The sequence below is a fragment of the Hemiscyllium ocellatum genome, chromosome 3 (assembly GCF_020745735.1).
Source record: "Hemiscyllium ocellatum isolate sHemOce1 chromosome 3, sHemOce1.pat.X.cur, whole genome shotgun sequence".
NCBI classification, from domain to species: domain Eukaryota; kingdom Metazoa; phylum Chordata; class Chondrichthyes; order Orectolobiformes; family Hemiscylliidae; genus Hemiscyllium; species Hemiscyllium ocellatum.
Window position 1 is genome coordinate 11,346,704 of NC_083403.1, and position 13,439 is coordinate 11,360,142.

A 13,439-nucleotide genomic window follows, 5' to 3' on the forward strand; every position below is an offset into this window, starting at 1 on the left:
ATTTTGGATCCTTTTAGTTCATGGCTTGGGGATCATTCCCAAAATTTCTGGAAGCTTCCAAGAGCATCTGCCTCTCCTTGTAGCTCTGCAGCCGGAACAGGACTGGGCGGGAGCGCTGGTTCGAGTCGGGTCCGTGCACCGCAACCCGGTAGGCCCATTCCACCCTTACCTGGCCTGATCCAGCCTCCAGATTTAACAGCTGTGAAAGCCACTGCTCGAGGAATGCTGTAAGCTGGCCTCCTTCTTCCCGTTCAGGAAGGCCCAGCAAACGAATATTTTTTTCCACGACCTTGATTCTCGAGATCGTCAATGTGATTCTCTAAGGTCCGGACTTGCTGTTCGAGAGTCCGGACCCGATCCACGGCCGACTCTGCTATGGTCTTGGAGGTTGCGACCTTTAGCTTTGCCCCTCCGACTTGGCGCTCGATTTCCTTGATGTCTCGGCTGTGCTTTTGTAGCGGCAGAGAGTGAATTCCATCAGCTTCGGGACTCTTCAATGAAGGCGTCGATCTTCGCATCGAGTTTAGAGATTATTTCCACGAGGCTCGCCACCGTAGGTAAGTCTCCCGGGGCGGCTGCGGACGCTTCCGCTGCAGCTGGGGAGGGTGGGGGAGGGGCTCCTGCCTGCTGAGAACTGTGGGCTCCTTTCTCCCTAGTCAATTTTACAGGAGACTAGACTGTTTAAATTTAGTACTGAGCAACTAATTACATTAAGTAAAAACTATTTTAAATGATTTGGTGAGTGTGGTGGAGGCGGGTGGCCCACTTTGCCCAAGTCTTGGGAGGAGCACTATAGAGTCAGACTTGCTGAGTCGCCGCCATCTTGGATCTCCACTAATAATATTACTAACAAGCAAGCCATGTCCAACAACATCACCAACAAATGATGTAACATGAACATCATTCACAAGTAACATGCACAACATTTCCGCCATAATCCACTAACTGTTGATGACAAAGAATAACAAATTTATGAGATGGAGACAGGCTCAGGCTTGTTGCAGTGCTCCAGTAAAGCTCAGTGCAAGCTGGAAGAACATCATATTTCTGCTTGGGGATCCTGCAGCCTTCAGGACTCAATTTTGAGTTCAATAATTATAAGGCTTAAGGACCTTCTCCCACTTCCTTATCTCAACCCAACACACCAGGCCTTGTCAACCCATGGACTTATCACCAAGGCAATACCATGAATACCCTGTTTTGGGAGTTGATTGGTTAGATCACTTAGTTGAATGGCTGGCTTTCAACAGAATAACACCAACAATGTTGGTTCAAACCCTGTACTGACTGATGTTCCTATGAAGAACTTTCCTTCCCAACCTCTCCCTTGCCTGAGTTAATGCTACCCTCAGATTAAACAACCACTAGTCTTCTTTCTCTAACGAGAGAGCAGCCTTATGGTTCATTATAACCATGGCTGCTTTACCTTTTTGTTTTTACCGCAAATAGATTTTGGAAAAAGGAAGTAACCATGAAAAGACTCATAAGGATAGGCAAAATCAAAGAATTGTAGATGCTGGAAATCAGAAACAAAAACAGAAATTGCAAGAAAAACTCAGAAGGCTTGGTACCTCTGTATACAGAAAGCAGACTTAACGTTTTGGGTCCAGTGATTCTTCTTCAGATTTGACTGTAGCTAGGGAAAGGTTGGATTGCATGCTGAAGATGTGGTGAGGGAAGAGGGGAGGAGTAAATGATAGGTGGAATTGGAGCCCAGAGAGAAAGAACATCAATTGGGCAGACAAAGGAATGGGTAAAAATCAGTCTGGGAGAATCAACAGGTCGATTGTGGTGGCAACCCATGGGTTGACAAGGCCTGGTGTGTTGGGTTGAGATAAGGAAGTGGGAGAAGGTCCTTAGGCCTTATAATTATTGAACTCAAAATTGAGTCCTGAAGGCTGCAGGATCCCCAAGCAGAAATATGATGTTCTTCCAGCTTGCACTGAGCTTTGCTGGAGCACTGCAACAAGCCTGAGCCTGAGAAATTAACAATCAACTTATAATTAAATGGGACTCCTTGATGGGAAAAAAGTGCCCAGGTCTTAAACTTATTCAACTTGATATTGAGTCCTGAAGGCTGCAGAGTCTCCAGGCTGAAAATGAAATGGTGTTCTTCCAGCTTGTACTGAGCTTTACTGTAGCAATGCAATAAACCCGACACCAAGATGTTGGCCAGGGAACACAGTGGTGTATGGCAGTAGCAGACAACAGGAAGGTCAGGGTCATTTTTGCATAGAATGTAGGTGTTCCGCAAAGCAGTCACCCAGTCTGCATTTTGTCTCCCCAGTGTAGTGCAGATCTCTACACTGGGAGATTATACGAGCCTGAGGTTCCTGTTGGCTGACACTTCAGCACACCACCGTGTTCCCTGGCCAACGTCTCAGTCTTGGGCTTGCTGCATTGCTCCAGTGAAACTCAGCCCAAGCTGGAAGAGCACCATCTCATTTTCTGCTTGGGAACTCTGCAGCCTCCAGAACTCAATATCAAATTCCATAATTTTAAGGACTGGGCACCTTTTCTCATGAGCTTACCTCAACCATTACATGTCAGACCTTGACATCACATGGACTGCCGCTACAAAAAAAACCATTGTCAGCTGCTAATGGTCTCCCAGGTTGACCATTGTACATTTCTTTGTCTGGCCAATTGCTGTTCTCGCTATGGGCTCCATCTCCACCTATTGTTTAGTCCTTACGCCTGCCCCCACCTCATCTTCAGCAAATGTACTAACCTTTCCTAGCTACAGTCAGTTCTGAAGAAGGATCTCTGGACCCGAAATGAAGACTCATAAGGAGTTCTGTTTAGTTACAAGTTGATTATTAATTTCTTTAGTTACAACACAACATTAAAAAGTAAATGATTGGAATATTGATATATAATGCATTATACCTTTTAAATTAAGAATGACATTATTTTGTTATATTATTCAAAATAATTAGGAACCATATTCCCATGTGTAGCTATACCAGTGGTTCCCAACCTTTTCAGTATCAAGGCACACTTCAATGAGACAAATGAATCCACAGCACAGCCACCCCTTTTAGCTTAACTGATTGCTAATAAAACATCACATTTACTTGCATTTACTATGATCATGGCTGACTAGAGAGGTTTATAACCTGACAGCATAATAACTAGGAACAGACCTCAGGTGACTGTCTGTGTGGAGTTTGCACATTCTTCCTGTGTCTGCGTGGGTTTCCTCTGGGTGCTCTGGTTTCCTCCCACAGTCCAAAAATGTGCGGGTTAGGTGAATTGGCCATGCTAAATTGCCCATAGTGGTAGGTGAAGGGGTAAATGTAGAGGAATGGGTTGCGGGTCGGTGTGGACTTGAATCTAATCTTACAATTCAGCCCCTCGAACCTGCTCTGCCATTTAATAAAATCAATACCAATCTCAGCTCAGCCTCAACTCCACTTTCCTGCTCACACTCCATAATCCTTCAACCCATTACTAAATAAAAATGATCTATTTGCTTTCCAAATTTATTGAAGTGTGGAGTTTGCACATTTTCCCCGTGTAAATAAAAATCATCTATTTTTCTTTCTAAATTTATTCAAGTGTGGTGGTTGCACATTCTCCCCGTGTCTATGTGGGTTTCCTCCAGGTGCTCCAGTTCCTCCCACAGTCCAAAGGTTAGGTGAATTGGCCATGTTAAATTGCCCAGAGTGTTCATGGATGTGTTGGCTGGGTGCATTAGTCACGGGAAATGTAAGCATAAGTATGATTCTGGGTGGGATACTGTTTAGTGGTTTGATATGGACTTGTTAGGCTAAATGGCCTGTTTCCACACTGTAGGGATTCTATGATTCAATGATTCTATGTTCTGTCATCCACCACACTCTAGTGTAATGAATTCCACAGGTACATGATCCTTTGAGAGAAATAATTTCTCTTTATTTCTGTCTTAAATCTGTTACACGTTATTCTAAAATTATGATCTCTCACTCTAGATTGCCCAATGTCCTCTGCAGGTGTTCTTTGTCAATCCCCTTTAGCACCTTCTATACTTCAATTAGATCTCCTCTCATTCTTCTAAATGCTAGTGAGTATGGGCTTAAACTCTCTCAATAAGGTTATGGTCCAACAGGTTTAATTGGAAGTGCTAGCTTTTGGAGCACTGCTCCTACATCAGGTAGTTGTGCAGCAGGACCATAAGACACAGAATTTATAGCAAAAGATTGCAGTGTCATGCAATGAAATGATATTTTGAACAAACCTCGATTGTTGTTAAGTCTTTCATCTTTTAGAATGGGTTGCGGGTTTCGGTTCATTCATATGTAAATCGCAGAAGTTCTTTTAAGTCACATTCTCAAGATAACTTAAAGTTTTATAAAATAATTTGACATCTCAGCTCAGACAATGCATTAAAGGTGTGAGGTTAGAGTCTGTCTGTATCCCAATCTTGAGTCAGACTGGTTCTATTTCCAAAGTGGAATTTACAAAATATTACATGGATTGACTGCCTGCAGATTGTGCATTTTTGAGCAAAACAGAATGTATCTGCAAATATAATTTTGCAAATACAAATTCTCTCCATAGACTTATATGTTTGCCTGTGCATGAGTGAGAGAGAGTGAATGTGTGCAAGTGAATGTGCGTGCACCTGACAGAGCATGTGTTTATGTCTTTGCAAGCTTAGTAAAGTGTGTGTGAGTGAGTGTGATGAAATATAGGCCTGTGGGAGGGTGTGTGCATGAGTGTGAGTGTGGGGGGCTGAATGTGTGTGGATATGAGAGAGAGTGTGTGTATGAGACAGGGTCTACGTGAGTATATAAGGGTGTGTGTGTATGTGTGCTCGTGCGTATGTGTGGGAGAGAGTGTATAGTGCAGTGGGGTCACCTGTAGTGTGACATGAACCCAAGGTCCCGGTTGAGGCCCTCCTCATGGGTTCTGAACTTGGCTCGGTCATTTTGCATTGTTGCCTTTCCCAAAGTCCGCCTTGGCGGATGGTCACCCGAAGATCCGAGTCCAAATGTCTGACTGTTGAAGTATTTCCTGACTGGGAAGGAACACCCCTGTCTGGTGATTGTTGCGCGGTGTCCATTCATCCATTGTTGTGGTGTCTGATTGGTCTTGTCAACGTACCAGCCTCGTGTTCGCAGTTATTTAAAGGCGAGAAGTGGAGGCGTAGAGAAGGTCTTAGCAAGATGCCCTTAAACAACCGCCAAACCTGAAAAGGACCATTGTTTGCAGCAAACTGCCCAGCATTCAGGACAACATCGAGCACAACACCATACAACCCTGTCATGGCACACTGCAAGACGTTCCAGAGAGTCGACATGGATACCACAATTACACATGGGGACATTACCCAACATGTATGCAGCTTGCTCATGTGACTCATGTGACTCGGGCAACGTTGTCTATCTTGTGCGCTCCAGGCAAGGATGGCCTGAGGCATGGTACATTGGGGAGACCATGCAGCCGCTACGAAAATGGATGAATGGACTGCTCACCATAATAACTAGACAGGGGTGTTCCTCCCAGTTGGGGAATACTTCAGCGGTCAGGATCTTTGGGTGACCATCAACCAAGGCGGACTTTGGGATAGGCTGAGTGGCTGAGCAGTGGCTGATAGCCAAGTTCAGTACCCAAGAGGATGGCCTCAACCGGGATCTTGGGTTCTAAGGAATGGGACTTGAAAGAAGTTCTGGGATTTACATATGAATGAACCAAAACCTGCAACCCATTCTAAAAGATGAAAGACTTAACAACAATCCAGGTTTGTTCAAAATATCATTTCATTGCATGACACTGCAATCTTTTGTTATAAATTCTGTGTCTTATGGTCCTGCTGCACAACCACCTGATGAAGCAGCAGCACTCCGAAAGCTAGCTCTTTCAAATAAACCTGTTGTTGTGTGATTTTTCACTTTGTCCACCTCAGTCCAACACTGGCTCCTCCAAATCATCTTTCCATTTGATAAACTGTGGCATCAATCTCATGAATTTCCTCTGAATTGCCTCCAAAGGAACTATATCACTCCTCAAGTAAGGGCACCAAAATTGTACACCATACTCCAGATGCAATCTCATTAATGTCTTATATGGTTCCAGCTATACTTTTATTCCCTAAGAAATGAATGCCAAAGTTCCATCTGCCTTCCTTATTACCTGCTGTATTTGTACATTAGTTTTCTGCAATTCTTGCAAGGACACCCAGATCACTTTGCATCAAAGCATTCTGAAGTTTCTCTCCATTTAGATAATAAGTTGCCTTTCTGTTCCTCTGACCAAAATTGATAATCTCCCACACTCATTCCACTTTAAACTTCATCTGCCATTTTTTTCCCCATTCATATCTATTTTAAATTTCTTATTTCTTCATTGCAACTTGCTTTCTCACTTATTTTAGTGTCATCTTCTAATTTGGCTATTGTACTTTCTATTCCTTCATCTAATTATAAGATTATAAGTAGTTGGAGCTCCATAGACTGAACCCCCTACATTTGCCACTACACACTTACATCTTTCCTACCAAGAAAAAGATCCATTTATCTCAAATATCTGCTTGCTATTGATTAACCAATCCTCTGCCAGGATCAAATGCCTTCTGTAAGTCCAGATACATTCCAACGACAGAATCCCCATTATCCACCTTGCTTGTACTAAAATGCACATAGCAAGCTAAGAAAGGAATAAAATCGACGAGCAAAAATACACCATCTCCAACTGCGAGCACAACACACATTTTCAAATTCTGCTCTCATCAACAATGTCTAACTATTCATAAACGATAGAGCAAAACATAAAGTGGAGCAATTTGTAATTTACCAGGTTAGTGGAAACCAGTGCACGATACCAGAAGTCTATACATCCCTAGCTCTGGTGGATTACAATTGATAGGGGCACCGGGTGTCAACAGATATTGCCTTCAGTAATAGACGCTGAGGCTCTGGAGAATATCAGAATAGTCATGGTCTTACAGTACACCAGTATCCAGAATGCCATTGTACTCACTTATGCATTTCAATGGTGTGATCTAGAAAAATACACTCACAGAAATTCCCAGTTTCAGTATTTAAATATGAGATTATTTCCATTTTTTCTGGGAACCATAACATATTGGAACAGGTTGTTTAAGAAATTTATATTATATCTCTGCAATTTTGTTTATTTTTCACATTTCAGTCTTATTCCATACCTCTTTTCCTTGTTATGGCCACTTTGGAGACATGGATCGAGCACAGACAAGAATGGTTGATGCAGGTTCCAGGATTTAGATGCTTCAGTAAAAACAGAGAAGATGGTAAAAGAGGGGAAGGTGTGCGGTGCTAGTCAAGGACAATATGACTGTAGCAGAAAGGACGTTTGAGCACTTGTGCACTGAGGTAGTATGGGCTGAGGTTAGAAACAGGAAAGGAGAGGTCACCTTATTGGGAGTTTTCTAAAGGACTCCAAATAGTTCCAGAGATGTAGAGGAAAGGATAGCAAAGATAATTCTGGATAGGAGCGAGAGTAACAGGGTAGTTGTTATGGGGGTCTTAACTTTCCAAATGTTGACTGGAAATATGATAGTTTGAGTAATTTAGATGGTCAATTTTTGTCCAATATGTGCAAAGGGCTTCTTGACACGGTATGTAGACAGGCCAACAATGGACGAGACCACATTGGATTTGGTACTGGGTAATGAACCTGGCCAGGTGTTAGATTTGGAGGTAGATGAGTGCTTTGGTGGTAGTGACCACAACGTGGTTATGTTTAATTCAGCAATGGAAAGGGATAGGTGGATAATGCAGGGCAAGAGCTATTGCTGGGGAAAGGCAATTATGATGTGATTAGGCATTGTTTAGGATGCATAGGATGGGGAAGGAAACTGCAGGAGGTAGAGTCATAGAGACATAGAGATGTACAGCATGGAAACAGACCCTTCAGTCCAACGTGTCCATGCCGACCAGATATCCCAACCCAATCTAGTCTCACCTGCCAGCACCTGGCCCATATCCCTCCAAACCCTTCCTATTCATATACCCATCCAAATGCCACTTAGATGTTGCAATTGTACCAGCCTCCACCACATCCTCTGGCAGCTCATTCCATACACGTACCACCCTCTATGTGAAAAAGTTGCCCCTTAGGGCTCTTTTATATCTTTCCCCTCTCACCCTAAACCTATGCCCCTCTAGTTCTGGACTCCCTGACCCCAGGGAAAAGACTTTGTCTATTTATCCTATCCGTGCCCCTCATGATTTTGTAAACCTCTATAAGGTCACCCCTCAGCCTCCGACGCTCCAGGGAAAACAGCCACAGCCTGTTCAGCCTCTCCCTGTAGCTCAGATCCTCCAACCCTGGCAACATCCTTGTAAATATTTTCTGAACCCTTTCAAGTTTCACAACATTTTCACGATAGGAATGAGACCAGAATTGCACGCAATATTCCAACAGTGGCCTAACCAATGTCCTGTGATCATCAATGATACAAATATCTCATCAAGAGGCTCAGCAATCACTTCTCTAGCTCCCCACAGAGTTCTGGGGTACACCTGATCAGGTCCTGGGGATTTATCCACCTTTAACCTTTTCAAGATATCCAGCACTTCCTCGTCTGTAATCTGGACATTTTGCAAGATGTCACCATCTATTTCCCTACAGTCTATATCTTCCATATCCTTTTCCACAGTAAATACCGAAGCAAAATATTTATTTAGTATACCTCCCATTTTCTGTGGCTCCACATAAAGGCCGCCTTGCTGATCTTTGAGGGGCCCTATTCTCTCCCTAGTTACCCTTTTGTCCATAATATATTTGTAAAAACCCTTTGGATTCTCCTTAATTCTATTTGCCAAAGCTATCTCATGTCCCCTTTTTGCCCTCCTGATTTCCCTCTCAAGTGTACTTCTACTTCCTTTTTACTCTCCTAAGGATTCACTCGATCTATCCTGTCTATACCTGACATGTGCTTCCTTCTTTTTCTTAACCAAACCCTCAATTTCTTTAGTCATCCAGCATTCCCTGTACCTACCAGCCTTCCCTTTCATCCTGGCAGGAATATACTTTCTCTGGATTCTCGTTATCTCATTTCTGAAGGCTTCCCATTTTCCAGCTGTCCCTTTACCTGTGAACATCTACCCCCAATCAGCTTTTGAAAGTTCTTGTCTAATACCGTCAAAATTGGCCTTTCTCCAATTTAGAACTTCAACTTTTAGATCTGGTCTATCCTTTTCTATCACTATTTTAAAACGAACAGAATTATGGTCGCTGGCCCCAAAGTGCTCCCCCACTGACACCTCAGTCACCTGCCCTGCCTTATTTCCCAAGAGTAGGTCAAGTTTTGCACCTTCTCTCGTAAGTTCATCCACATACTAAATCAGAAAATTGTCTTGCATGCACTTAAGAAATTCCTCTCCATCTAAACCCTTAACACTATGGCAGTCCCAGTCTATGTTTGGAAACTTAAAATCCCCTACCATAACTACCCTATTATTCTTACAGATAGCTGAGATCTCCTTACAAGTTTGTTTCTCAATTTCCCTCTGACTATTAGGAAGTCCATAATACAATCCAAATAAGGTGATCATTCCTTTCTTATTTCTCAGTTCCGCCCAAATAACTTCCCTGGATGTATTTCCAGGAATATCTTCCCTCAGCACAGCTGTAATGCTATCACAATTGAAATGTGGAGCTTATTCAAGAAACAGCTACAGCGTGTCCTTGATAAGTATGTACCTGTCAGGCAGGGAGGAAGTGGTCCAGCAAGGGAGCCGTGGTTTAGTGAAGAAGTTAAATCTCTTGTGAAGAGGAAGGTGGCGGTTTATGTTAGGATGAGATGTGAAGGCTCACGTAGGGCACTTCAGACTTCCAAGTTAGCCAGGAAAGACCGAAAGAGAGAGCTAAGAAGAGCCAGGAGGGGACATGAGAAGCCGTTGGCAGGTCGGATTAAGGAAAACCCTACAGCTTTCTCTACGTATATCAGGAATAAAAGAATGACTAGGATAAGATTAGGGTCAATCAAGGACAGTAGTGGGAAGTTGTGCGTGGAGTCCGAGGAGATATTGGAAGTGCTAAATGAATATTTTTCGTCAGTATTCACACTGGAAAAAGACAATGTTGTCAAGGAGAATACTAAGATACAGGCTACTACACGAGACAGGATTAATGTTCACAAGTAGGAGAAGCAATTCTGGGAAAGCGTGAAAATAGATAAGTCCACTAAGCTGGACGGGATTCTCTTGGACCCAGGAAGGAGATTGCAGAGACTTCCGCTTTGATCTTTGTCATCATTGTCTACAGGAATAGTGCCAGAAGACTGGAGGATAGCAAATGTTGTCTCCTTGTCCAAGAAGGGGAGTAGAGACAACCCTGGTAATTATAGACCAGTGAGCCTTACTTCAGTTATGGGTAAAGTGTTGTAAAAGGTTTTATAAGAAATAGAATTTATCATCATCTGGAGAGGAATAAGTTGATTAGGGATAGTCAACATGGTTTTGTGAAGGGTAGGTTGTGCCTCATAAACCTTATTCAGTTCTTTGAAAAGGTGACCAAACTAGTGGATGAGGGTAAAGCAGTTGATGTGGTGTATATGGATTTCAGTAAGGCGTTCGATAAAGTTTCCCCACGGTAGGCTATTGCACATAATACAGAAGCAAGGGATTGAGGGTGATGTGGCGGTTTGGATCAGAAGTTGGCTAGCTGAAAGAAGACAGAGGGTGGTGGTTGATGGGAAATATTCATCCTGGAGTTCAGTTATTAGTGGTATTCCGCAGGAATCTGTTTTGGGGCTACTGCTGTTTGTCAATTTTTATAAATGACCTCGATGAGGGTGTAGAAAGATGGGTTAGTAAATTTGCGGATAACACTAAGATTGGTGGAGTTGAGGACAGTGCTGAAGGATGTTGCAGGTTACAGAGGGACATAGAAAAGCTGCAGAGCTAGGCTGAGTGGTGGCAAATGGAGTTTAACGCGGAAAAGTGTGAGGTGAACCACTTTGGAATGAGCAACAGGAATAAAGAGCACTGGGCTAATGGTAAGATTCTTGTAGTGTAGATGAGCAGAGAGACCTCGGTGTCCATGTACATAGATCTTTGAAAGTTGCCACTCAGGTTGACAGGGTTGTTAAGAAGGCATATAGAATGTCAGCTTTTATTGGTAGAAGGATTGAGTTTTGGAGCCACGAGGTCATGCTGAAGCTGTACTAAACTGCTGCGGCCGCATGTGGAGTATTGCATACAGTTCTAATCACCACATTATAGGAAGGATGTGGAAGCTTTGGAAAGGATTCAGGTGGGGTTTACTACGATGTTGCCTGGTATGAAGTGAAGGTCTTACGAGGAAAGGCTGAGGGACTTGAGGAGAAAAGAAAGTTTGAGAGGTGAAACATACCAGAGCCTTAGATAGGGTGGACAGTGAGAGCCTTCTTACTTGGACGATGATGGCTACCACAAGAGGACATAGCTTTAAATTGAGGAGTGATAGATATAGGACAGGTGTCAGAGACAGTTTATTTACTTAGAGAGTAGTAGGGATGTGGAACCACTGCCTCCAACAGTGATAGACTCGCCAACCTTAAGGGCATTTAAATGGTCGTTGGATAAACATACGGATGAAAATGGAATAGTGTAGGATAGATGGGCTTCAGATTAGTTCCACAGGTCAAGGACTGAAGGGCCTATACTGCTCGGTAATATTCTATTTCTTTTCTTGACCCATCACCACATCATTTGGAGTTGCACAACTGACTCTTTTGTCATTCAATCACTCCTGTCTTCCACCCTATTGCAGACTTTCCAACACTTACCCACTCATCTGCTTAGATTCGATTTGTTACTGTTGTAACTGTTCCTGGTTTTTGTGTTATGTCATTAATCTGAAGCATTAACTTTGTTTCTCTTTCCACTGAAGCTGCAAGACCTGATTTTCTCCAGCACGGTTCTGCTTTTGTTTCAGATTTCTAGACAGTTTTTTATTTTTATTTGAATATTTCCTGTCTTGCTTCATGTGAGAAAGAGTCAGGTGAAGTCAGACCTGGTAGGGGCTGTAATTGCAGTTTCCTGAAGAGTACCAATAATAGTTGGACTTGGTCATATCACGTCAGATTGCACACACCAAGACAAGCTTTATTAGAAAAAAAACAGAAGTTGCTGGAAAAGCTCAGCAGGTCTGGCAGAACTGATGGTAGCTCAGAAAATGTTGGTTTATATGTAGAAGATAGGGTTGGGGGTGAGGAGTAAATGATGGGTAGGGTTAAAGCCCAAATAGAAGAATAGTTGGATAGACTATTTATTAGACTGGATTCATCACACCAGAATAATAAATATAGACATGGACGCAAAAGCCTTTTTAACAAGCGCACTGATTTTTCAATGAAATTCACTCAGTAAGTGGGATTATATTAGTCTGGGCTAATTAGTCCATGCGTGGGCAGCATGGTGGCACAGCAGTTAGCACTGCTGCCTCACAGCACCTGAGACCTGGGTTCAATTCCCGACTCAGGTGACTGACTGTGTGGAGTTTGCACGTTCTCCCCGTGTCTGTGTGGGTTCCTCCAGGTACTCCGGTTTCCTCCCACAGTCCAAAGATGTGCAGGTCAGGTGAATTGGCCATGCTAAATTGCCCATAGTGTTAGGTAAGGGGTAAATGTAGGGGTAGGGGTATGGGTGGGTTGCGCTTCGGCATGTCGGTGTGGACTTGTTGGGCCGAAGGGCCTGTTTCCACACTGTAAGTAATCTAATCTAATCTATTCTGATGCAGAACCTTGCAATTAAAACACAAACTTTTATGTTGTAGCCTATACAAATTAGCATGAGTAACAAAAGGGAATTTAGATAAAAGGATGGTGATCACAACAAATTGAATTGTTAATTATCTAGGATATGCCAAAGCAAATTATTTTAAAGTAATAAGTTGAAACATTTTAGTAATAATTGTAATAAGAATACATTTGATCATCGCAAAATTGAAAAATAAACTTTAAATATTTGACTCATTGCCAGATTCCTTTTCCATTAGGCTCAAGCCTTTAACAAAATTAAAATAAAACTGATGTGCAGGCAAGAAATATTTAGAGCTTCATCAATGTTTCGATTGGTGAGTGACCAAGCCAATGTTAATGAGTCAAAACAAACCATGGCAAAAATATGTGTCTGTGTGGGTATGAGGTATAGAGGCAGAGATTGAATTCCCTCCCCTATCCTGCCGCCCCAGTCCTGCTTACCTAACGTGGCTCATCAGGGTTTGGCATTCCACACCAGCAACTTTATTTCAGTTGGAGCAGTGGCAGGAGCTACTGTGCCACAATGAGCCCAGGGAGGGGGAAAATCAGCTGATGTTCCTCTGATCCAATACCTGCAACCAGGAAATCTATGTGTGCATAACTGTAGCAAGAGTGGATTTAGCAAACTGCCTTAGATGATTAAATATCTTACTAACAATGATTTAATAAAGTCATATTAAATTCAATCCATCTGCACAATTTAATTGAAATTATATCATTCTTTCCT

The 13,439-nt window shown here is 42.7% G+C and overlaps 1 long non-coding RNA gene across 1 annotated transcript; it reads right to left on the reverse strand.

Annotated features, from left to right (window-relative positions):
• Positions 1-600: 600 nt before the first annotated feature.
• LOC132836276 (uncharacterized) lies at positions 601-13,273 on the reverse strand. The gene is made up of 3 exons (XR_009647348.1): positions 13,154-13,273; positions 7,148-7,229; positions 601-652 (listed from the first exon to the last, which is right to left on the reverse strand). It is a non-coding gene; the product is annotated as an uncharacterized LOC132836276 (long non-coding RNA).
• Positions 13,274-13,439: the final 166 nt, after the last annotated feature.